General features: G+C 45.1%; 2 protein-coding genes and 1 pseudogene across 2 annotated transcripts in view; 2 read left to right on the top strand and 1 right to left on the bottom strand.

Annotated features, from left to right (window-relative positions):
- The window catches only part of CPLX2 (complexin 2), a 203,937-nt gene that overhangs the window by 81,563 nt on the left and 97,530 nt on the right, over positions 1-24,844 (top strand). The window lies entirely within an intron of this gene.
- Positions 1-24,844, top strand: part of HRH2 (histamine receptor H2) — a 113,445-nt gene that overhangs the window by 81,607 nt on the left and 6,994 nt on the right. The window lies entirely within an intron of this gene.
- On the bottom strand, positions 13,181-13,758 carry LOC112928497 (small ribosomal subunit protein uS17-like; annotated as a pseudogene).

The raw sequence follows: 24,844 nt of genomic DNA, 5'->3' as shown, positions 1-24,844 counted from the left end.
ATAGCAACATCTAACCCCAACTGATAGTGTATATAATTGGAATTTCTTTGTTCTTTATCAAGAGGCTGATGTCTGCAAATATATAAAAGTGTGCCTAGAATAACCTTCAGATACACAAAAGACCAAGATCTTATATGATCTTTATCGACATTTGGATTCTTAAAAGAAACTTAGAGTTGGTGGGAGAACAGATTATCTATGTGATATGCTTAACCCAGAATCCAGTTCATGCAAAGCATCCAAATAACAATGACTTCTAGATTATTACGATCAATTAGTCCAATCCTGTGATTTGATATGTTCAGAAATGGAGGTCCAGAAAGGGGAAGCACCTTGGCCAAAGTCATGTAGCCCCTTAGCAGTGCAGGCAAGACTAGAACTCTCATTTCTTCACTTTTGCCTGTGATCTTTCCCATCTCCCAATCCCTTTTGCAAGGCAATGAAGAAGTAGCCAGGAAGCTCTGGCTGACCACACCCTCTCCGGGAGGCCCTCTGGCAGCCATCCTTTGTCTTGGTCCATCTGAGCTGGTGTCACCAAATCCAACAGACTGGGGGGCTTAGCAACAACACAAATTTATTTCTCACAGTTCTGGAGCCTGGCAGTCTGAATTCAGGGCACCAGCATGGTCCAAGGAGAGCCCTCTTCTGGACCACAGTGTTCTCGTTGTGTCCTCACATGGCAGAAGATGATGAGGGAGCTCTCTGAGGTCTCTTTTGTAAGCGCAGTAATCCCAATCATGACAGAAGGCCCTCACAACCAAATCAATTACCAAAGGCCCAAAGGCCCCACCTTCCAATACAATCATCTCAATTCACCACTGATGAGTTTAGGGTGGACACATACCTTCAAACAACAGCATCCTTCTCCTGGGCAGTCAGCTCAGTCAAACAATCTCTGGGTTCTCTTCCAAATCTAGGGTCCTCCAACTTGTTCAGGACCAGAACGAAGGGAAAGGACTAGGAGTCCTGTCCTCTTCCATCCGTGTGTCCCCTTGTCTCTGTTCCTATGATGCCTGGACGTATAATAACGTGTAATAGAAATGAGGACAAAAGTGGGTTAAGGAAATAGTCTGAGCCTCTGAATTGTACCCAAATCTGGAACATGCATAGAGGGAGTTTATAGCCTTCTTCCTTCCTTCTCAGGGGTCTTTGCAGTCCTTTCAGCTTTCCTGTATCCTATAGGGAAGATGCGAACCATAAGATATCAGGGTGGCTAACACAGCCATAGAAGAGGTTCTAGGGATCCCTGGGTGGCGCAGCGGTTTGGCGCCTTGCCTTTGGCCCAGGGCGCGATCCTGGAGACCCGGGATCGAATCCCACATCGGGCTCCCGGTGCATGGAGCCTGCTTCTCCCTCTGCCTGTGTCTCTGCCTCTCTCTCTCTCTGTGACTATCATAAATAAATAAAAAATAAAAAAAAACTAAAAAAAAAAAGAAGAGGTTCTAGAGGTGTCTGACCTCACTGGAAGACCAAAAGGGAAGATCAGAAGTCTCCAGAAGCCATTTTGATGCTGCCTCCCTGCCAGAGAAGTATCCGTTATTGGAAGAAGCTTATCAACATTTCTTAGTGCTGTTATTAAGACAGCCAACTTGCCCTAAGCTGATGAATTTTGAAAGAAGCATAAAATAATTTTTTTAAAAAACCTTGAAGCTGAAAGAGTAATGAATGTTTAAAAGCTTGGCTCATTTGAAGCTTCTCTCTGAAGCAGATTAACCCATTCACTGATTACAGCTTCCAAAAAAAAAATTAACAGATTCCAAGAACTATGTCAGATATTAAAATATCTCTGACCACTTAATTCTTAGAAGACCCCGTGATGCAGAAATTGGTGTCACGCCCCCTACCTAGCCAAATACAGGGAAGCTGTTCTATGAGACTGTGGCAGCTCACACTCTGGTCTCCACACTGGGCCCAGCCACACTCTGGTCCTCCACCATGGGTCCACCCTGGAACTCAGCCAGGACAGATGGCCCACTTAGCCTACCCAAGGACAATCTCTCATGCTTGCCTGCCAGCTCTCAAACCTTCCAGCCTGGCCAACAAGGTCAGAAAGCTCTTTGGGGACAGGGGGAGGGGATGCTGCTTGGGCCACCTCCTCCATTCTGGTTCTCCTGGACTCAGAGGAGCAGGCCGCTAAGCAAGAAAATGAGGGAAAGCTGCTCCTGGTGGCCCTGAGGGCAGAAATGGAGACTCCAGAGAGGAAGCCCACATGGAGAGAGGCAAGTTTAAACTCTACCACCAACCAGCTTCTAGCAGAGCTTTCGACTCAACAGGAATGAGTTTCCTGTCACTAGAGGTATGTAAACTGAAGCCAAGCTGCCACCTTCCAGGAATGTGATATAAGAAGTCCCTGCCTTGGGTGGTTCTGGCACTCAATGATACTGAAATAATCCTCATTATAGGAGATCTTATCACAACGGACATCATATTAGCATGTACCAAGGCCTGCTCCTGGTGCTCACCCAAACCCAACCGTTCTGCAGGTGGGGATCCTTAGCTCCATTTTCCAGATGCTCAGAGAAGGTGAGTGACTTCTCCAGGGTCACACAGCTTGACGCATATCCAGCTGCTCCCACACCTGTGCTTTTGCCACTCTGAATCTTGCCTGAAGTCAATCCAGTTTGTGAAAAGCAATCTTCCCATAAGGGATGAGGATCTCCTCTGCATTATACCAAAAAACACTACTTACTGAAAGTTTGCTATGTGCCAGGCACTCTTATATGCACTTTTTTTTGTAGATATTACCTAATTTAATCCACGCAAAGCAACTTTCCCTGTTGCTATATGAAGAAACTGACCTGCAAAGGTGAAGTCGCTTGCCCAAGGCTACAGCCAGTCAGCGGCAGAGCAAGCCTTCTTGTTTCTCTGAGGTGTTCACTGTCTGCAGAGAGCAAACCCAGATGCAAGGGTGGGCTAAGAGGACAATGAGAAAGGAGGGAAGAGCAGCATTCACAAAGCTGATGGGAAGCTAGGAAGGACCCTTCCAGCAAAGGGGCCTGATGGCAGAAGAGGTTGGCTATCCCAGACCGGGGTGGTCTGTATGGACAGCCGTATGGCCTTGGTCAAGTCACTGCCTCTCTTCCAGCTTGGGATAGACCATAGCTTAAAGCAGAGTTCCTAGTCCATCAGGAACAAGAGAACAGTTGGGGAAACTGAGGGAAGCAGACAGAGTTGGTTAAAGCTATGATTCCATAAGCCCAGACCCTGCAGGGCTACTCACCAGTTTCCCAACAGGGAGTGCTAATTTACTCTTCCTGCTCTGGGGGGAATTGAGACTAGAGATCCCACCACTCATAAACCATTAGGTCCCAACTATTCAGAGAATGAGCACGGGTGGCCCTTAGCAGCTGTCATCCCAGCCTTTTGCACTCTCAGATCCCATTCGCACCCTATGCTTTCTTCCAACCAGGACCTGCAAGGGCCCCGTCCCCAGCCAGCTTCCAGGGAGCTGCTCCTAGAGGTCTCACTCAAGGTGCCCACATTTACTGGGCACCAGGAATATCCCATCCCAGAGCTAGGCACTTTCAGGCCCATACCCCTGCTACTTGGGGTGGGGCTAATGACCCACCATGGGCCAGGAGAGAGGAGGAAACTCAGCCATGGTCGTACAGCTAAGGAGTGGAGTCCATATTCAAGCCTATGGCCTTGCTGCCACACCAGGCAGCCTTGGCCCACTGTGCCTGAGAGAAACCCACAAACTCAGGCCCTGCTGCCTGAGCCATGTGTGTGCCTGTCTGAAGGTCCTGGATTTCCCACCGTCCTGGCACCTGTCACAGTTTAGCAGGTTACCATGGTATCACTCCCCAGCACCCGGGCAGCAGGGACCACCATCTGTTTACACGGCTGTCAGAGGAATTGATGTCATGCGAAATTGTCAGCTCAGCAGGATGGGAGGAGGAAGAGTGGGCGGCTCTGAAAGCTTCCAAGCCATCAACACTCATCTTGATCAAAGCCTGAGCAAGTTGCTGCTCCCCTGGGAGGAAGAGAGAAGGGGGATTGAGAAGAAAATACATCCTGCGAGGAAGAAGCAGGTGGCCGTAGTAATAGTAATAGTATTATTATTTCCATTTTTATCATCATTTACAAGTCACCAGCTCATTTCAGCTTCTCACAGCCTGTAAGGTCAGCATCACCATTAGCTCCATTTTACAGATGTTCCAAACTACAAAACTGAGGCTCAGAAACATGGAGAGGCTGCTCAAGGTCATAGGGAAACAGAATGGCAAGACCTGTAGGAAATGGCTCCTGGTCTTCAGACTAGGAGGCAGGGAGCTGCTTTTGGCGAGGATGGGAGGCAGGTGTGCCCCAGGCGGCCCTGCCCAGAGGCACAAGCACAGGGCAGTTTGCTCGTTGACCACACCCGCAGAAAGTGGGAGGGAAAGGACGTGAAGAGCATTGGGCTGAGAGCCCGGAGCTGCGGGTTCTAAATTACAGCTCTAACAGACACAAACACTGCTGCAGGAAGGGGCAAGCAGCTGGTGTTTGCCAAGGCCAGGGCACAACTAAGGGACACTTAAATATTCCCGGAACCATAACTGGAGGGTGGAAATCTATTCCTTGCCTGTTCAGCATCCATTTTCTTTTTCAAAAATAGTCTACAGATCCTCCCCTGGGGAGTCCAAACCCCTCTAGCCTCACTCCATTGAGGATTGGAGTCACCCGATGACCAGTCATCCACTTACTGGTCACTCCCAGATGACCTGGATCCAATCCACCTAGTATATCTCAGCTCCTGGCCATAGCAATTGGCTCAGGCATAGGCACATGACCCAAAAGGAGCCAATGAGTCAGGAAAGAGAATCTCAGGGCGCCTGCGTGGCTCAGCTGGTTAAGTGTCTGCCTTCGGCTCGGGTCATGGTCCCAGGGTCCTGTTTCTCCCTCTCACTCTGCCACTCTCTCACTCTCTCTTGTGCTTTCTCTCAAATAAATAATTTTTTTAAAAAAGGAAAAAGAATCTCTCCAACTGGGCTCATAAAAGGAGACAATATAGGCCAGAACTTGGCCACCGTCTTGCACCATGAGGACAGAGCCTGCCTGAGAAGGGAGCCGGCACAGGAAAAGCAAGGCCAGGAAGGGGAGAACAGCAGAGTTCCCCTGGATCCAGCCAGTCCTGAAGGAGAATCTATTGGTCTCCCATTAACCAATAAATTTCCCTTTTTGCTGAAGTCATTGAATTTTCTGTCAGTGCCACTTGAAGTGCATGCACATAGTCCTGGTCAGTTCACCCCAATTCATTTCTGCAAGAGAACCCTATGGGGTTGGGAAGAATCACTGAAGAAGCTGCCTGGGTTAAAAGTGAGACACCCACCCACACATACACCCAGAGCAAACTGAGTAACAACAGATGGTTGCTGAACTGCCCTCAAAGGAGAGTGGACAGGTTAACTGCAGGGTTTGGTTCTGCAAGTTGGGACCAGAACAGAATTTCAAGAAGAGGCCAGGCTGAGGCTGCCACGAGGGTCTCTTCTTTCCATTCTTCCCCTTGCAGTACCCAGCCTCACTTCTAAAAAAATGTTCACCAAGTATTTAGAAAACATTGACTCGAAAGGACCCAGAGTATGAGCCTGCATAAGTGACCCACTTAAGGGTCACTTTCTCATCTCTGAAGTGGGGATCTCATTTACATTTGCCATGAGGAAAGGGAAGCAGTGAGGGGCAAGACTTGATTGACATGCACCGTGGAAGGGCCAGGATGAGCTGGGGGTCTCAACCCACGTTGTAGGGCCACAGCTTCCCACTCTCAAATAAGCAAAGGTTTCCAGTTGGGAAGATTTTCTCCATTCAAAAATCTGTCCCTCCTCACTTCTTAAAGACATAAACTGAAATATTTATGGAGGAAGTGATACGATGCCTGGGATTTGCTTCAAGATAATATGGAAGGAAAGAGTAGGTGGAGGTATGGATTAAACAGAATTGGCTGGGAGCTGTTGGAACGGGGATGATCGACACATGAGGGCTTATTATGCTATTTTTCTAGCACTATTCTGCACAAGGTTGAAATTCCCATAATAAAATTTAAACAGGAAAACAAGCCCCCGGGCTTGCCATCAGTGTGAGCTGCTCTGACATGCTTCATGGGCTACACCCAGCACCTGTGACAGTCTCAGCCCCAGGGACTGAAAACAAGTGTTCCGGGGTCATCGACACAGTTGATTATTTGAGCTTTGCACTTGTGCTTTTTCTCTTCCTGCATCTCAAACAAGGTGGCAACCTCCTGCTCCCTGACTTGCAGGAAGACTGAGGCAGGGTTAGGAAGGCAAAGATGCTTAAGTCTTCAGTGAAGGAAGGGCTGGGAGAACTGCGAGCAGTCTGGAAATGGCCAGGTCTGCTGGAGCCGGGGCTGAGACTACCTTTGTGGTGACCAGGAGGCACGGCCAATGTCCAGGGATGGGAGGGGACCTCCCAGAGACTTCGGCAAGGCCTAAGAATGGGCAGCCTTTGCCTGAAATACAGAGAGGAGGTCAGGTCCGGATTTCAATTGAAATCAGTTTAAAGAAAATGAAGAAATATATACTGGTGGCCCCATGACGGGGATGGCAAGGTAACACAGGAGGCTCTGAAGCCCAAAGAGCCACACCCTGGTCCTGGCATTGCTGCTCACAAGCTGTGAGACCGCGGACAAATCATTTCATCTCCTCAGACTCGGCTTCTCCCTTCGTAAGGTGCGGATGACAGAACCTACGTGATGGGCTCGCTGGACAGCGAGACGGGAGGATGTCCCTCACAGCACATGGCACTTCCACTTCCTTCCCTCGTCTCTATCCTGCCCACCCGCCACCAGCCTGCATTTAGGAAAACGCGGTTGAAATAGAACTGTGATTGATATGCAGTCAGCAGAGGCTAATTAAGAATTTAGTTTTGCTCCTGATTAAATGACAGTTTCAAGTCAGGTTTCTCATTTTCTTGGTTGGCTACCCAAAGTCCCCTGGAGTCTTCTGCACATAGTGAGGAGGCCAGCGTTAAGTCTACAAACAAGAGTGGGTCATCTCTAGAGCAGACGACCCAGTTCAGGATCATTTGGCCTGCCGGGCCCTGCCATGCAGAGAGGATGAGATTCCCACTGGCAATTCTCAATTTCCTCCAAACTCGCTCCTCTCCTGGTCTACTCCAACCCAAGAAATGGAACCCCACCCCCCACCCCCCGGACTATCCTTAATTGTCTCCATTCCTTACATCTCGCATCCCATCCATCACCGAAGCTGCTGGCTCCATCCTGCCCCCATCACCTGCCCACTTCCCTCCACTTCCACACGATTTCCCAATTCAGAGCACCATCTTCTCTTCCCTAGAGCCTCCTCATTGGTCTCCCTGCTTTCCCTGCCCCCCATTCCTCCTCTCTCCACATACGTATTTCCAAATATAAACCAGAATATTTAAAATATTAATCAAAATCCTCCAATGGCTCTGAACTGGGTTTAGAATAGAAATCCACTCCTCATTCGGCTTAGCAGCATCGTCCGGCCCCGCTGGCCCCCATCACATCCCACCAATCCAGTCCCAGCTCTGCTCACTGGGCTCCAGCCCCTCTGGCCTCATTCTGGGTCCTGAACACACATGCTAAGGTTTTCCTACTTCTAAAGGCTTTGTACCTTCCCACAGCTGCCCCCTTGTCATTCCTCAGGTGTTGATTCAAATGTCACCTCTTCAGAGAAGCTCTCCCTGACTTCTCCATCTGAAGTAGTCCTCTCCCCACCCCCTATAATTCTTTGTTATATAAATGACCCAAAGATACCCCTGTATATTGGCCCCTAGGTCAATTTCTTTGTGGCAGGCTAAGACTTGTAAGCCCAAAAGCCTATCAGAGTCAAACTCAAATTTTACAGTAGTCTAAACAGGCAGACTTTTAGTCACTTAGGGCCTGCCTGCTTTGCACACCCCAGAAAACTACATGCAACATTTGCTGGCCATTGGTGATACACAAAGCCTGTGGTTAAAAGACCCCAAGCTACTACTGCTTTTCAGAGTTCTGACCCAAAGGCTCCCTTCTGTGCTGCTGAGTGACACCACCTAGACATATAAGCACCAACTCTGGCTCCCCACTTCTGGATGGAGCCCCATTTCCATAAGCCTCTGGACAGACTCCTGCTACAAGTCCCCGCCCCCCCACATTATACAACCCTGGCACCACTCAATAAAGTTTATGTGTTACTACCTCTCATGACTATATTTTTCCTTTGATGAGCCCCAAATCCTTTGATCCCCCTATACTCTTACCCACTATTTGTTTTATTTTCTTCGTAATACTTATCATTCTTTAAAATTACCTAATTTGCTTGCTTTTTCCCTCTCCTCCTCATTAGAATGTAAAATCCATATAATCAGTCAGTAAATCCATGGAAAGAATATTCGCCCTCACTACTAATCAAAAAAGTCACAGCATTAAACAAAGAAAGATTATTTTTTCGCAAAGTTAGTAAAAATTTTAAAATTTGACAATGGTACATATTCAAAGGTACAGGGGAAGACACCCTCATACCCTCCTAATGGGAATATAAATTAGCATTTTGGAGGGTAATTCAAAACTTAACAGATACATAGTCTATGACAGAGAAATTTCACTGTTAAGTATCTACCCTAGAAATTCATCTCCACGTCTACACAAGGAGGAATGTTAAATAAATCAAGAAAAGAGGATTTGCATCTCCAGGAAGATGGAGTATAAGCACTTTTCCCCTTTTCCCTCAGTGTCATATATATATATGACTATATATATATATATATATATATAAAATGAAAAGATTCTGAAAAGTGGAGAGAAGAAGGCAGACTGGTAAGAGACCTCAGAACCCAAGGGATAAGAGAGTGATGAGTTCCCAGGTTTTCTTTTAGCCTCACATATACCAGATTTTTGAAGCTAAAGAATCCACCAACCAAAAAAAAAAAAAGTCCAACAAAAGCTTGCTTTTTCTAGCCAAAGGATCAGGAAACAGGCAACATAGGAAGACAGAAAACTTGTAGATAATAACTAGTTGATTCCATAAACACTATAGTCCTACATCACCCACACCAGCAAAGGCCACGTGGGGAGCCCAGAGCTCCATCCTCACCAGTTTCGAAGAAGGTGTCCAACTCTCCACCCCATCAACCTCACTTGATGTCAAAGAAGGCCACACAGGGAGCAGACATGAGCCCCCTATCTGCCCATGGTTCAGCTGAGGTGTCAGTGGAGACCACACTGGGATCCAACAATCCTATACCCACCTAGCAATAATGGGGAGCTCCTTCCACCTTGGGTATCAAAGGAAGCTGGATGGGGATTCTGAACTTCTACTCCTATCTGACAATAACAAGGCAATACCCACTTCCCTTGCCAGAGAATCTTCAGAAGAAGTCAGCTAAAATAGAAGGCTTAAATAAGACACGGAGTCTCAAAACATGATACCCAAAATTTCTAGGTTTCAATCAAATTATTTGTCATTACCAAAAACCAGGAAGATCTAAAATTGAAAGAGAAAAGGCATCAACAGATGCCAACACTAACACAGCATAGATGTTAAAATCATATGGCAAGGATTTTAAAGAAGCTATCCTAAAAATGCTTCAACAAGCAATCATGAACATGCTTGAAGAAAATGAAAAAAAAAAAAAATAGAAAGTTGAGCAAATGAAGAGAAAGCCTTAGCAAAGAGATTAAAAGTACAAAAAAAAAAAAAAAAAACCACAATCAAGTTGAAATTTTAGAACTAAAATTCAATAACTGAAATTTTAAAACTCAGTGAATGGGTCAACAGAATTTAAAATACAGTGGGAAGAGTCAGAGAGTTTGAAAACAGAATATAAATTACCCAACCTGAACAACAAAGAGAAAATAGATTGAAAATTAATTAATGGAACCTCAGGGACATATGCACAAAGATTGAATGCACAAAGATTGAATATTTATATCATCAGAGTCCCAGAAGATGAAGAAAAAAGAGAGCAATGCTGAAAAAGCACTAGAAAAAATAATGGCTACAAACTTTGCAAACCTAGCAGGACACATAAACTGACAGTTTCAAAAAGCTGACCAAATCCCAAATAAGACACAGGAATGAAATCAGGGATATGACTTTACTTATAGAGGAAAAGCAGTTTAAGGACAGGATAGTTCTCATCAGAAACCATGAATTCCGGAAAGAAGTAGCATAGCACAACACTGCTGAAAGAAAAAAACCATAGACATCAAAAATATTCTTCAGGAATGAAAGGGAAGTCAAGACATTCTCAGATAAAGAAAAACTAAGGGAAACTGCCTTAAGCAAAACTACCCTAAAAGAATGGCTAAAGGTAGTTCCCTAAACAGATAGGAAAGGATAAATCTTGAAATATCAGGAAGGAAGAACAGAGTAAGCAAAAATGTGCATAAATACAATTTATTTTCCTTCTGTCAAGTTCTCTAAGTTAAACAAGAGTGGTGGTAGTAATACCAGACAAAGTAACTTTGGAACAGAGAAAATTACCAGAGACAGAGAAGGATATTCTATAATAGTAAAAGAGTAGTCCACCAAGAAGACAGCAATTTTAAATGCATATGCACCAAATAACACAATTGCAAGGCACATAAAGCAAAACCTAATAGAACTAAAGGGAGAAAAAAATAAATCTGCAATTATATTTGGAAACTTTACCATACCATATCAATATGTGATAGAACAACTAGACAGAAAAGCAGCAAGGACATTGAAGAATATCACCAACAACAAACAAGATCAAATCAACATTTATAGAACACTCTACTCAGTGACAGCAGAATTCACATGCAAGTGCTCGCAAAATATCTACAAGTGTAGCCCATATCCTGGGCCATTACAAAAAAAGGAAAACCAACAGATTTTAAACCTTTGAAATCATACAGACTATGCTTTCCAAACATAATGGCATAAACATAAAAATCAATAACAGATAACAGAAAAATCTCTAACCATTTGGAAATTAAGGAAGCACACTTCTAAATAATCCGTCAGTCAAAGAGACAGTCTAAGGGTTATCAAAAAATGCACTGAACTGAGTGAAGTTGGAAACAGAACATAACAAATTTGGGGGCACAACCAAGTGCCAAGAGAAATTTATAGCACTAAATGCATATGTTAAGAAAGAAGGAAAGTCTTAAATCAATCATCAAAGCTCCTACCTCAAGAACCTAGAGAAACGAGAGTAAAATAAACCCAAAGCAAGAAAGTAAAAGGAAATAATAAGCATCAGAACAGAAATCAATGAAAGTGAAAACAGTGAAACAATAAACAAAAATCAGTGAAACAAAGAATAGGTTCCTTGAAAAGATCAGCAAAATAGACAAACCTTTGGCAAGATTAACAAAGGAAAAATCAAAGAAGACACAAACTACTACTATCAGGAAGGAAACCAGAGATATCCCAGACCCTGCAGATATCAAAAGAATAATAAGAGAATACTATGACAATTCTACACATATACATTTGACAACTCAGATAAAATGGATCAACTCCTTAAAAAACTCAAACTCCTCCCAACTCACCAAATATGAAATAAGTAATTTGAATAGCCCTAAAACTATCCTAAAGACATTTAATTCATAATTTTGAAAATTCCAAAACATAAATCTCCAGGCCCAGATGGCTTCACTGGAGAAATCTACCAAATGTTTAAAGAATAAACACCAATCCTACACAATGTCTTCCAGAAAGTAGAAAAGGAGGAAAGACTTTACAATTTATTTTACAATTTACTTTACTGACATGAGTCAGTATTCTCATGATACCAAAACCAGACAGTACAAAACAAAAACAATCTCTTATGAATATAAACACAAAAAATTTAACAAAATATTAGCATATAGAATCTGCAATATAGGGAAACCTGGGTGGCTCAGTGTTTGAGCACCTGTCTTTGGCTCAGGGTGTGATCCCAGAGTCCTGGGATTAAGTCCTGCATCGGGCTCCCAGCAGGAAGCCTGCTTCTCCCTCTGCCTGTGTCTCTGCCTCTCTCTGTGTGTCTCTGTGTCTCTCATGAATAAATAAATAAAATCTTAAAAAAAAAAAGAATCTGCAATATATGCAAGGAATTAAATGTCATGACCACACTAGTCTAACATTTGAAAAATCAGTCGATGAAACCCATCATATGAATAGACTAAAGAAGAAAAATCAAGTGATTTATCAATCAGTGCCAAAGAAAAAGAAGAAGAAAAAGAAAGAAGAAGGAGGAGGAGGAGGAGGAGGAGGAGAAGAAGAAGAAGAAGAAGGAGAAGAAGAAGAAGAAGAAGAAGAAGAAGAAGAAGAAGAAGAAGAAGAAGAAGAAGAAGAAGAAGAAGAAGAAGAAGACATTTGACAAAATTCAACAGCCATTCATGGTCAGAACTCTCAGAAAGATAGAAATGAGGAATATCCTCAACTTGATAAAAGTATCAACACACAATCTACAGCTAACAGTATAATTAATGGTAAAAGGCCATTGAATGTTTTTCTGCTAAGATCAGGAAAATAGCAAGGATATCGGATTTCATCACTCTTCGTCAACATAGGGCTGGAAGTTCTAGCCAGTGCAATAAAGAAAAACAAATAAATAAAGGAAATAAAAGGCATACAGACCAGAAAGGAATAAATAACACTGTCAGCATTTATAGATGATATGATTGCATATGTAAAAATTCCAAATAACCTACAAAAACAAAACAAAAACCCTAGATCTAATACATGAATTCAGCAAGATCGTAGGACACAAGATAAACATAAGCATGCAAAATTTAATTGTATTTCTGTATACTAGCAATGCACACATGGTTGATGAAATTGAAAATACAATAGTATTTAAAAGCACCTAAAAAAGAGAAATACGTAGGTATAAATTTAATAAAACATATATGGGATTTAAATCCTGAAAACTACAAAACACTGATGATAGAAATCAAAACAATCTAAATAAATGGAGACATGCTCTCTTCATGGATTAGAAGACTCAGCATAGTAAAGAGGTCAGTTTGTCCCCAAATTAATATATAAATTTAACACAATTACTACCAAAATCCAAGCAATGCTTTTTGTAAATATAGACAAGATTATTCTAAATTTTATATGGAAGTGCAAAAGAACTAGAATAGATCATGGAATTTTACAAAAAGAAGAAGGAGGAGGAGGAGGGAAGGAGAAGAGGAAGAAGGAAAGGAAGAGAAAGGAGGAGGAGGAGGAGGAGGAGAGGAATTAGTCTACCTGATTTCAAGAATTTTTTTTTTTTTTTGACTGGGAAAATAGTTTTATTTTCTTCAGGGGTGTAGACAGAAGTCTTGTCTCAGAACTTCTGGAACTGCTTCTTCGTGCCAGCAGCTTTTGTGACTTGGAGCACGTTGAAACGCACAGTCTTGCTCAAGGGCTGGCACTCACCCACTGTGACAATGTCGCCGATCTGGACATCCCTGATGCAAGGATACAAGGGCACCGACATATTCTTGTGGCGTTTCTCAAAGCGGTTGTACTTTCAGAGGTAGTGGAGGTAGTCTCGGCGGATGACAATAGTCTTCTGCATCCTCATTTTGGTCACCACACCAGACAAAATCTGCCCTCGGATGGAGACATTGCCAGTAGAGGGTCATTTCTTGTCAATATAGGTGCCCTCAATGGCCTCCTTGGGCGTCTTGAAGCCCAGACTGCTGTTTTTGTAGTACCGCGGGAGCTTCTCCTTGCCAGTTTCTCCAAGCAGGACCCTCTTCTTATTTTGAAAGATGGTTGGCTGCTTTTGGTAGGCACGCTCCGTCTGAATGTCTGCCATCTTCCCGGTCACCTGGAAAAAGGCTGATTTCAAGAATTATTATAGAGCTACAGTAATCAAGACTGTATGGGATTGATGGAGGGATAGACATAGATCTGTGGAGCAGAATAGAAGACCCAGAAATAGACCCACACAAATCCACCCAACTGATTTTTGAGAAACAACAAAAACAATTTAATGGATTTCATTCAACACATGGTGCTAAAGTAATTGAACATCCATAGGCAAAGAAAGAAAGAGAGAGAGGAAGGTGAAAGGGAGGGAGAGAGGAAGATAGATCATGGACTTAAATATAAAATGTAAAACTGTAACAGTTTGGAAAAAAACAAAGAAGAAAATCTCCAGGGTCTAGAGCTAGCCAAGCGTTTTTAGACTTAATGCCAAAGTCCAATCCATAAAAGGGAATTGGATAAACTGGACCTCATTGAAATGTAAAAACTTTTTCTCCATGAAAGACCCTGTTAATAGGATGAAAAGACAAGTACAGACTAGGAGTAAATATTACAAACCACGTATCCAACAAAGGACTGGTATCTCATATACTATATATATATATATATATATATACACACTAGTATATGATATATGTACATTCATGTGTGTGTATGTGTGTGTGTGTTCTCAGAACATCTCAAATTCATTATGCTACATGAAAAAAGCCAACTCGAAAGGTTGCATACTCTATGGTTCCACTTATATGACTTTCTGAAAAAGGCAAAGGCAAAATTATATAGCTAGATAATGGATCAGTGGTTGCTGGGAATGGGGTTAACTAAAAAAAGGGAATTTGGGGGGATGATGAAACTGTTTTATATATTGATTGTGGTAGTGATGGTTACATGATTGTATGCATTTGTCAAAGTTCATCAACTGTACATCTAAAAAGAGAATTCTTATAATACGTAAATTTAACCTCAGTAAACCTAACCAAAAAAACCTCTCAGAACTTACCAGTAAAATAATAACCTGTACATGAATGTTTATAGCAGCTTTGTTCATAAGACTCAAAACTTGAAAACAACCCAGATACCCTTCCATAGACAATTGGTTAAACAGACTGGGGTCCACGCATTCCTTCCAAACCATCAGCAATAAGAAGGAACCACCTATGGATACCCTGATGAATCTCCAGAAAATTTTGCAGGGTGCAAAAAGTCAGTCCCAAAAGCCTTCATGGTGTATGCTCCCATTTGTAACATCTCTTTGGAATGAGAAATGTTATAAACAGGAAATAGTTTCTTGATTGCCAAGGGCTAAGGTAGGGTGGGGGTAGCAAGGACGAGAGTATAGCCATCCAGAGATGTGAAGGACCTGCTGCTGATGGAATGTCCTGTATCTTAACTGTATCAATGTCACCATCCTGGTTTTGATACCGTGCCATGATTTTGCAAGATGTTACCATTGGGGGAACTGGGTAAAGGATGCATGATATCTCTCTGTACTGTTTCTTACAAGTGCATGCTAATCTATAATTATCTGAAAATAGTTTAATTTAAAGAATAATATAGTTGTTCACAGCATTGCTCATATTCAGGGGAAAACTTGGAAACAGCCTACATATTCTTGAGTAGGGGAATGGCTGATTATGTCAGCTCCATAAAATGGAGTAGTGTGCAGAACCAAAAGAAAAAAAAGGGGGGGAAAACCACCTCGGACTTGTAAGGCAATGTTGGAGTGCGCTTTATACAATGTGGTACCTAATTAATGTTAAAATGCACACACACTGGGATGCCTGGGTGGCTCAGTGGTTGAACGTCTGCCTTTGGCTCAGGGTGTGATCTTGGGTCTGGGGATGGAGTCCCATGTCAGGCTCCCCCCAAGGAGCCTGCTTCTCCCTCTGCCAGTGTCTCTGCCTCTCTCCCTGTGTGTCTCTCATGAATAAATAAATACAATCATTTAAAGAAATGAAATAAAATGCACACACACAGTGTGCTCCTGGGTAAGGGCCCACATCCCGCATCCACATGGTAGTGATATGGCCTCCAAGTGGTCGAAAATCGATTCTTTGAGGCTTACGAAGTCTTGCCTGTCTTGTGTATAAAGTACAGATATACACAGAGTGCATAAACAAATAAAAATTATATCTGTAGAATTAAAATACTTCAGAGGGGGTGGGTTTAGGAAAAAATTATCTGGAAAATACTTTAGGAAGGCAATATTGGTGGGGAAAAGGGGTTAAAAACTGTTAGTCTCTACCAAAATTTCTCAATTTCTGCACTGTTAACATTTTGGCCTAGATAACTCTGCTGGGGGGTAGGGGAGGGGGCTGTCCTGTGCAGGGTAGGATGGTCAGCAGCATCCCTGGCCTCTACCCACTGGATGCCAGTAGCGCCAACTCCTGGTTGGTTGTGACCATCAAAGATATCTCCAGTCATTGCCAAACATCCCCAGAAGGCAAACTCACTCCCAGCTGTGAACCGTGAGACAAAGGACTAGAAGTAATTCACCAAACTGTGGCCATGGGATGGGCTGTACAGTGGGAGTGATGGATTCGTAGTGCTTTCATTTTTGACAAGGAGAATATATTCAGGGCTTACTTGTGTCATTAAAAATTAATTTTTCAAAAATTGCTCTAGCTGGGAAATTCAGTCCTGGAATGGAGAGGAGCCCTGGCTGGCCCCGGGGACTAGGATCTAATCCCAGCCCTTTTCCTATCTCCTGTCTGCCCTGAGACCACCAGCAAGTCCCCTCCCCGCTCAGTGGGCCTCTGTTTTTCTCCTTCCTCTCGTACCCGTATGCCCACACTGACACTCCGCCATCGCCTCCATTCTCCACACTTCACTCCCAAACCTTGGTGCTCAAGCAGCTCTGTCAGGAACACTGTCTGCTTCTCCTCTGCCTGGGACACCAGTGTCTCATCCTCCAGGAAGCCCTCACCACCTCCCACAAGCATTTAAAGGGCCCTCCGCTGTAATTCCACAGAACGGTCCCTCCATGCAGAGTGCGTACACCATACTCACCTGTCTACAGGACAGGGTGCATAGTCCACACTGAGCACCGCTCCTCACCACCCCCCTTTCCCCTGCTCTCAGCTGCACTCCTTAGCCCTCTGCATCTGGTTGGCTCAGCACAGGTCAGGCACCAGCAAAGGGTGGAGCAGGGACGAAAGAGAGCTGAGTGTCCAGTCCTGGCTTCTGCCCTGCTGGGTTCCCCTTAGGCAATGCCTCACTTCCTCTTCCTAAGGCCACAGCTTCTGTGGGCAGCCTCTTTCCTCAACCACAGCTCTGGCAGTGCTCCCGTAACTGCTTGTCCTTTGTCCCCACAGGTAGTAAGAGCTTCCCTGCTGCTATGCCACCTCTTGTCACACCTTGACCTAGTCCCCACCTTGTAAATGCTGCATTAGCCAAGCCCTCCTCAGCTGTCCTTCCTGAGTGGTTCCAGACAGTGTCCTGATCTGATACACAGATCTGTCCCCGCCACTCAAATATGAGGTCCTTGGGCACTAAAGCTGTGTGTTTTTATTTTATTTGGTTTTGTTTTTCATCTCAGAACCTCCAGTGGTCAGCGCTGATGGGACCTAGAGCACAGGTAGGGCTGAGTGAAAGCTCACAGAGTAAGTGGATGAATAAATAAAGAACAGCTAGATGGAAGGACAGATGGTAGATGGACAGATGGATGAACAAGTGGATGGTAGATGATGGGTAGACGTACAGACTCTGATTTGCAAAGATTAATAACAGCTGAAATTGCTTGAGTGCTGTCTGTTGTCCAAGCCCTTCAGTTACATATTCACCCAACTTCCATAACCAATCCAGTTACATATTCACCCAACTTCCATAACCAATCCAGGAGGCAGGAACGTCATTATGAGGCAAGAGAGGCTCAGAAGGGTTAGGGGACAGGCCAGGATTCAAGCCCAAGGCTACCAACCTCTAGAGCCTTCCATCCTGATAACATAGAGGTGCAGGGGATGACTCCAGGACCCCTAGGTCCACACTGCCAGTAGGGATGCTCTCCTATCCCCCACTCCTCCCACCCCCAGGTCCTTGGTGGTCCTTGCTCTTTTCCCAGTGGGCCTAGCTTCTGCACACTTCCCTCCAAGGCCACCCACCACCCCATCCACCCTGAGTGTCTCTGAGGATGCCTGCTTTACATGTGTGGGGCCAGGGAGGCACCAGCTCCTCCCTCAAACCCTCGTTCATCTCCTGAGCCCACAGGAGCTTTGCAGGTCTGTGGATTTCTGCTCAACAGAAAAATCTCCTCCTTGGGAGAAGAGTGGGCTCCTGAACAACAGCTTCAGTACCTGCATTCTGTGGATTTCCCCCACATGGAAAAGAGTGTGGGTTTTAGAGACAGGAGGTGTGGTTCACAATCCCAGTTCTGGGATGTTCCCGGGCCATGTCCCCTCTGAGCCTCAGGAGATGGACTGCTAGTGCTTTGGTGCTGGGGTCTGGAGAGGAGCAGCTGTGATGTCCTGTAGCCAAGCTGCAGGTAGTCACCAGTCCTCAGGGTATTCCCTCCACCTGCCTGTCTCACCTTCTCACATTTCCCCAGCACTGGCTTTGGTCATCTCTGTGAGGACTGTCACATGGCTTTTCTCCTCCTCTGGCAGATTAGGAAATTAGAGCACAGGGTACTTAAGAGGCCTTTCGGAGGTTACGCAGCAGGACAGAAGCAGGGCTGGGCTCAAACCCTGGGAAATCTCTGCATCTTCCCAGCCCCTGCCTCCCGTGTCCCCTGTCTTCTGTCCCCCATCCCCCGTGCCTCACCACACTGCCCCAGACTCTGGCTTTGTTGTGGAAGCTGTAGGCGTTATTTCGTTATTTCGTTCCTTCCCTTCCGTTATTTATGCACAGCAGTTTGGAACAGGGCCCTTGATGATTAAAACGCCTCGGGACAGAAAAGCCGAGCTGAAACATTCATGAAAATACAGAAAGGAAAACAGCAACAGCATCTACAGGGGCATCCAGGCGGGAGCTCGGGAGTGCCGCTGAGGACGTCAACTCATCCCAGTGCCCAGGCGACTCCTGCTTCCTTCTGGGCCCTCCTTCTGGATTCCAGGTATCCCAGGACCAGCCCATTCGCCATCATTATCAATAGTTAGCATCATCCCTAGAGTTTTGGGGTCAAGCATGCCTGTTTTACATCCTGGCTCTGCGAGTTCTGGCTGGGTGACCTTGGACAGGTAACCAGCCTCTCTGGGCTGCAGGATGCTGGGCTCTGGTTCCCAGGGCAGCTGGGGAGTATACGGAATGATGTATATGAAGCTACCATGGAAAATCTGGCACCTTAGAGTCCTACTAAGCAATCGATTTCTGTTCTTCCTTTACATTCAGAAAAGCCCTTCTACATACATTATCCGGTAGGGTGACATCCAGACTCAGAAATGGAGTTTTGGCAGCACAGCCCAGCTCCAACTGTGACTACCTGCTACTGAGGAGAAAGTTATAGAACATCTTAAAGCCTCATTTCCACATCTTTCAGAGGAGGGCTAATCATAGCCCCTACCGTTAGGTGTGTGTGAGTTTAAATGGAATAAAATATTCACTATATTATCCCTGACACAGGACAAGTGCTCCCTAGCTGTCATTATTAATATTTGCCTGCTTGGTAGTCTGGGTATATATCATTGCCTCGTTTGAGATGATGGAAGTGAGGCTCAAGGAGGTAAAAGGACTTGACCAAGGTCACACAGCCAGGCAATGGCAGGGCTGGGACCTCAGAGCTGGGCTCCTGACTCCATAAGTTAGGGCTCTTTCCTTTCCAAGAGTCCTAAGGTGATTCATTCAACAGGACTCTATGGTCTTGGTAGCTCTGCCCAAACAGAAGGAACTGGAGGACATCTCGTGCAAAAGCTTCAGGCTACTCTGGTTTCAAACCCTCTTCCTAGCTGTGTGACCTTGGCTGGAATTTAGCCTCTCTGGGCTTCAATTTCTCATATGGAACTTGGCAGTACAATTACTGCCTTACAGCTTGGGGTCATCGTGAGCAGGAAATGAGGATGGGTGTGAAAGTGCCCAGCACCGAGCCAAACACACAGCAAGTGCTCAGAAATGCCACCATTCCTTCCCTGCCCCATCAGTGCATTTGTCACTGCCTCCTGTGGGGATCCTGGCACCGGCTTCGCTCCCAGCCAGAGAGACCTCAGTGACTGACAGCCCCTGACATTCTGGCTGACGGAGCAGCTTTGTCTCCATCAGCCTGCCCCAGCCTCCCAGGCACCTGACACCAGAGCTAATAACGCCACAAGGGGGTGAGACAGGCCCAGCCCACTGGCGCCAGCTCCTGCCTTTGTCTCTTGCTCACCCCCATCCTTCTTCCAACTCTGACTCTTGCTCTCTCCTTCCCCTCATCACTCCTGACACTTTCAAGGAAGCAGCCTCAAGGCCTCTGACCCTGATCCAAAAAGTACTAACATCAAAGAAGTACAAGATGATTTAATTCTACAGACTCTTAATGTATTCTTACTCTGATCCAGGGGCACGGAGGATACAAAGTTGAATAAGATGAGGTCCTGCCCTGGGGGATCTCCAGAGGAAAATGAGGCAACAACACAAATGTACAAAATAATAGGATGTCTCATAATAAATAAGAATTACAACAGCTGTGACTTATTGGTTAGGCATTTTATATGTGCTCCTGTGGAAGGTCTTAGCTCAGATTCAGAGAGGTCCTGAGTATTGTCCAAGGCCACACAGTCAAAATAGGATATTCAAACCCAAGGCTGTCTGGTCTCAAAACTTGGGCTCCTTCCACTTCATCAAGTTTACCTCTGTTGGGAGAGTCCAAAACTTGAAGAAAAAGAAGAAGGAGGAGGAGGAGGAGGAGGAACCACGCAATGTGAAAAGTGAAATAAAAGAACACACACAAATGCCAGAGTGAATGACTTCGCCTGGGGGAGGGCCAGGAAAAATTGCAGAGAGAATCCTCCTGAGCTAAATATGGAAGGATGGTGATTATGTATATATATATATGTATATATATATACATATATATATATATATATATATATATGCTTCTGCTTCCCTCTCTGTCTCTGCATATCTGTGTCTGTAAGCATAACCTGGTCTCCCCACTCCCAGGCTCCCTGAACAAAACTGTTGCCCTACTCTGCACCTTGTATGGTGATTATAATTGAATAAAGTACATACTGTTGGGGCTGACTGGTTAATTTAAAAAGGGAACAAGTGAGTGGCTCAGTTGGTTAAGCATCTGCCTTCAGCTCAGGTCATGATCCAGGGTCCTGGGATCAAGTTCCACTTCAAGTTCCCAGCTCAGTGGGACATCTGCTTCTCCCTCTCCCTCTGCCCTTCACCCTCTTCCCCCACTTGTGCTCATGCTCTCTCTCAAATAAATAAATAAAATCTTTTTTTTTAAAGAGTCAGTTAAAGTAAGAAGTTATTTCAATAATAAAATATATACGGCCCATTTCTGTCTTGGCCCATCCAGGCTGCTATAACAAAATACCACAGACTGGGTAGCTTACAAATAACAAAAATTTATTTCTTCCAGTTCTGGAAGCTGGAAAGTCCAAGATCAGGGTGGCAGCAATGTCACATCCTGGTGAGGGCCTACTTCCTGATTCATAGCCAGCACCTTCTTGCTGTGTCCTCCTGTGGTGGAAGGGGCAAAGGAGCTCTCTGGGGTCCCCTTGTTAAGAATATAAATCCCCTTCATGAGGGCACCACCCTCATGATTTAACTTCCCCCCAAAGGCAGCATCTTCTAATACCAGCACATTGGCTTTTAGGATTTGAACATACGAATTTGGTGGGGACACAGATACTCAGAACATAGCACTGCCTAAACATCACATTCTAATATAGAGCATATAAGTGTGCGTGTATCTGAACACTATTTAGGTGAAGACTCCGCGGGCTTTAAGAATGGATCTGTGGATGGAATTCTGCTTTCTCTTTTTTTCCATAAACCATAGCCATAAGACATCTAACCTTGACACTTCAGGCATCCTCAAAGCAGAACAAGAAAAAGCAGCCTCAGTGCAGAATCCTTCTGGATTTTTATGCTTATTTTCTTAATACTTTACAAATCTTTCATCCACACATAATTGGACAGAATTTTTTTTTACCACTGACCTTTATGGAGTGTCTTCAAAGCATTCGACTCAGTTCTCAGAGAAATAGAACTTTCTTCTCTTATATGTCACGTGTCTTGAACTCATTATTGTAATCACGTTATTTAGTTGAATATGATGAGAACTGATGAAACATGAGCATGAAAAAGAGAAGGTTGTTCTGATGGAAGCTCAGTTGAATGCTTTGGAAATCCTCCATAAAAATGAGTTCTTGCAAGGTAACAAATATAACTGATGGCTATACACTGTGACAGAGGTGGCAGGGCATAAAAACTTGTGTCACCTTGACTGGAGAGTAACCTGTCATCCTTTGTCTTCCACCTGCTATCTGCATTAGGGAGTAAGGAAAAGAGTCATGTATTGGGACAGGCAGGTAAGTGGAGTCCACATAGAGACAATTTTCTATTTCTGAGCCCCCTCCCACGGTGTCCATACTCTAGCCTGCTCCTCATCCCCCTTCTTGTTCTTCCAAAAGGAAGGCAGGCACCAGCTAACAAGACCCTAGGACACTGAACAGACTATTTTTACTAGTGGGCAGGGTTGCCATGCCAGAAAGGGATAGCTCGTTGTCACAGCTCTGTCTCTCTTCTCTCGATTCCAGGACTCTCAGCTCTTGTCTCGTATCTTGTACTGGTGGCAGGAAGTTGTAAGAACATATGCCATGAAGGGACAGCGAGAGAGGAGGGCCCAGATCTCTGAAGATCTTGGACATGGGGCAAAGGCATTCTGACTTTATCCTATAGGCAAAGAGGAGTGGTTGAGGTTGAATGGAAAGGTCACTCGGACAGTCTATGACATAGAGAACGGGTGTAGGGAGACACGGAGGAGACTGCTGCAGTCAGGTACCTGGGCCAGACGTCATGTGCCCTACACTATTATGGAGAGCCACGGCGGGGATGGGATGGGTAACTAGACCTCACAGTGGAGTTGGACACGAGGAGAAAGGAAGAGGAGGTCCCTGATAATGCTGAGGTTTGTGTCTTGGCCCCACGCAGTGAGCCAGGAAAGACAGGCATGCGAGCAGGCGTGGGGCCAGGCAGGTGAAGTCCTCAGTGTGGGCCATTTGAGTTTACGTTGTTTGAGAGGCAGCCAGAAGGAGGATTCCAGGAGACCAGAGACATTCAGACTTATGGAGGGGATGGCATCTTGGAAATGGGGCTGTTCTAGCTGCTGGAATCAGGTGAAAAGCATCTCCTGCCTCGAGGATGTCTGATTGCTCTTACTCAGGTCAATAACTGGCAGCACCACAGGTGGAGTGGAAAAAGCCACGGCTTTGAGATCACCCCGATCTGGGCAGAAATTCTAACTCTGCTGGTATGAGTTCTGGGTGGCTTTGGATGTGAGATTTAACATCTAAGAGCCTCTGTTTCTTTATCTGTGAAGTGGAAATAAATAAAAACACGTTCTTCATACTGCTGGGAATCCAACCAGACAGTGCAGGGAAGCAGCAGGCTAGTGCCTGACACATAGCAGGTGTTCAGTAAATGCTGCTAGCCAGACCTAGCCATGGTATCTTATGTGTAATTTACACAATACCACATGTTATTTTATTAGTCCTACAGAAATCAAAGAATTACAGTTCTAGAGCAGAAGGTCTGATGACTCCAAGGGATTTGAGAGACAGATATTTCTTGATCTTCCTTCGACAAAACTTTTCCAGGGCTCTCCTGGGTGCACAGGCCTGTGATAAGTGCTGGGCATTTAGGAGCTTCCAGAGTTTGCCATGCTTCTCCCCCACCATCCCCAAGCAGCTGGTCATGATCACCAAAGGGGGGATTCCCCCCAGTTGCGTAGGAACGCTCTGAAGAGCTGAGTGAAACAGACATTCCACGCTGGGCACTGGGCACAGAGAGAAAAGTCGCGCCAAACCTGCGCCCTGGGGGCTTAGAGCCCAGTACCGGGCATCAGTGAGTCTTGAATGAGCTTTTCTCCAGGAACCAGTGTCCACCCCCGCCTCAGGCTCCCTGCCCAGGCACAAGGCTGCCAGCCCATCTGTGTCCTTGAGAACATGCTGGGCTCCTGACCCAGGCAGCAGCTGGTCCTCTACCTGCTGCCCCCCGACCCGGCACCTGTCCAACTCCAGGGCAAGGAGGACAGAGAGGATCTGAGAGCTGGCAAGAAATGTGGAACTCATCCAGGGCATAGAATGTGCAACTCACTGAACCCGGAACCAGAGAAAGGCTTGATTTCCAGCGAGGTTGGCCCTCTGCCAGCTGTGTGGGTTGCAGCAGCCACTTTTCACTCTGAACCTCAGTTTACTTATCTGTACAAGGGCAATCATGAATTGACCTACCTCAAGGGTTTGTTGTAAGAACTGTGTAGGAGATAGATGATCAGGACCTTTTTGATTGAGAACGACATTCATTGAACCCCAGCTTAAGGGGAAAAATAAGAGGGTGTTTATTGGTTCGAATGTGGCTGAAAAAGCTACAAGTGAATCTAACTTCAGAAACCAGGTGTTCAAACATCATCAGAAATATACCCCTCTGGGACGCCTGGGTGGCTCAGTGGTTGAGCATCTGCCTTCAGCTCGGGTCGTGAACCCACGGTCGTGGGATCAAGTCCCACATCAGGCTCCCTGCATGGAGCCTGCTTCTCCCTCTGCCTGTGTCTCTGACTCTCTCTCTCTCTCTCTCTCTCTCTGTGTGTGTGTCTCTCATGAATAAATAGAATTTTAAAAAAAAGAAAGAAAGAAAAAGAAAGAAAGAAAGAAAGAAAGAAAGAAAGAAAGAAAGAAAGAAAGAAAAAAGAAAGAAAGAAATCTGCCCCCCTCCCACTCTCTTCTCCTGTCCCCCAGAATTGCTTTCTTTTCAGGTGAATCTTCCTTTGAAGCAGCCTTAGGCTTACATTCTACCTCAGCAAGAAGAGAGTGCTTCTTTACCAATGGTCTACCTCTAAGACTGCCTCTAAGTGGGCTCTCCTGGGCACCTTTTAGGTTAAACGTCCACCCCACAACCATTCACTGCAGTCAGGGAGATACCCTATTCTGCTGGCCAAGCTGGACCACGTGTCTGTGTTTAGAATCCTGGATTCCAGTTTGGCTCACCCCCACCCAGATAACAAGGACTGAGTGTGAAGAAAGAATTAGCTA

Source organism: Vulpes vulpes, chromosome 4 (genome assembly GCF_048418805.1).
Source record: "Vulpes vulpes isolate BD-2025 chromosome 4, VulVul3, whole genome shotgun sequence".
Lineage (NCBI taxonomy): Eukaryota > Metazoa > Chordata > Mammalia > Carnivora > Canidae > Vulpes > Vulpes vulpes.
This window is presented reverse-complemented; position numbering and strand designations above follow the sequence as displayed.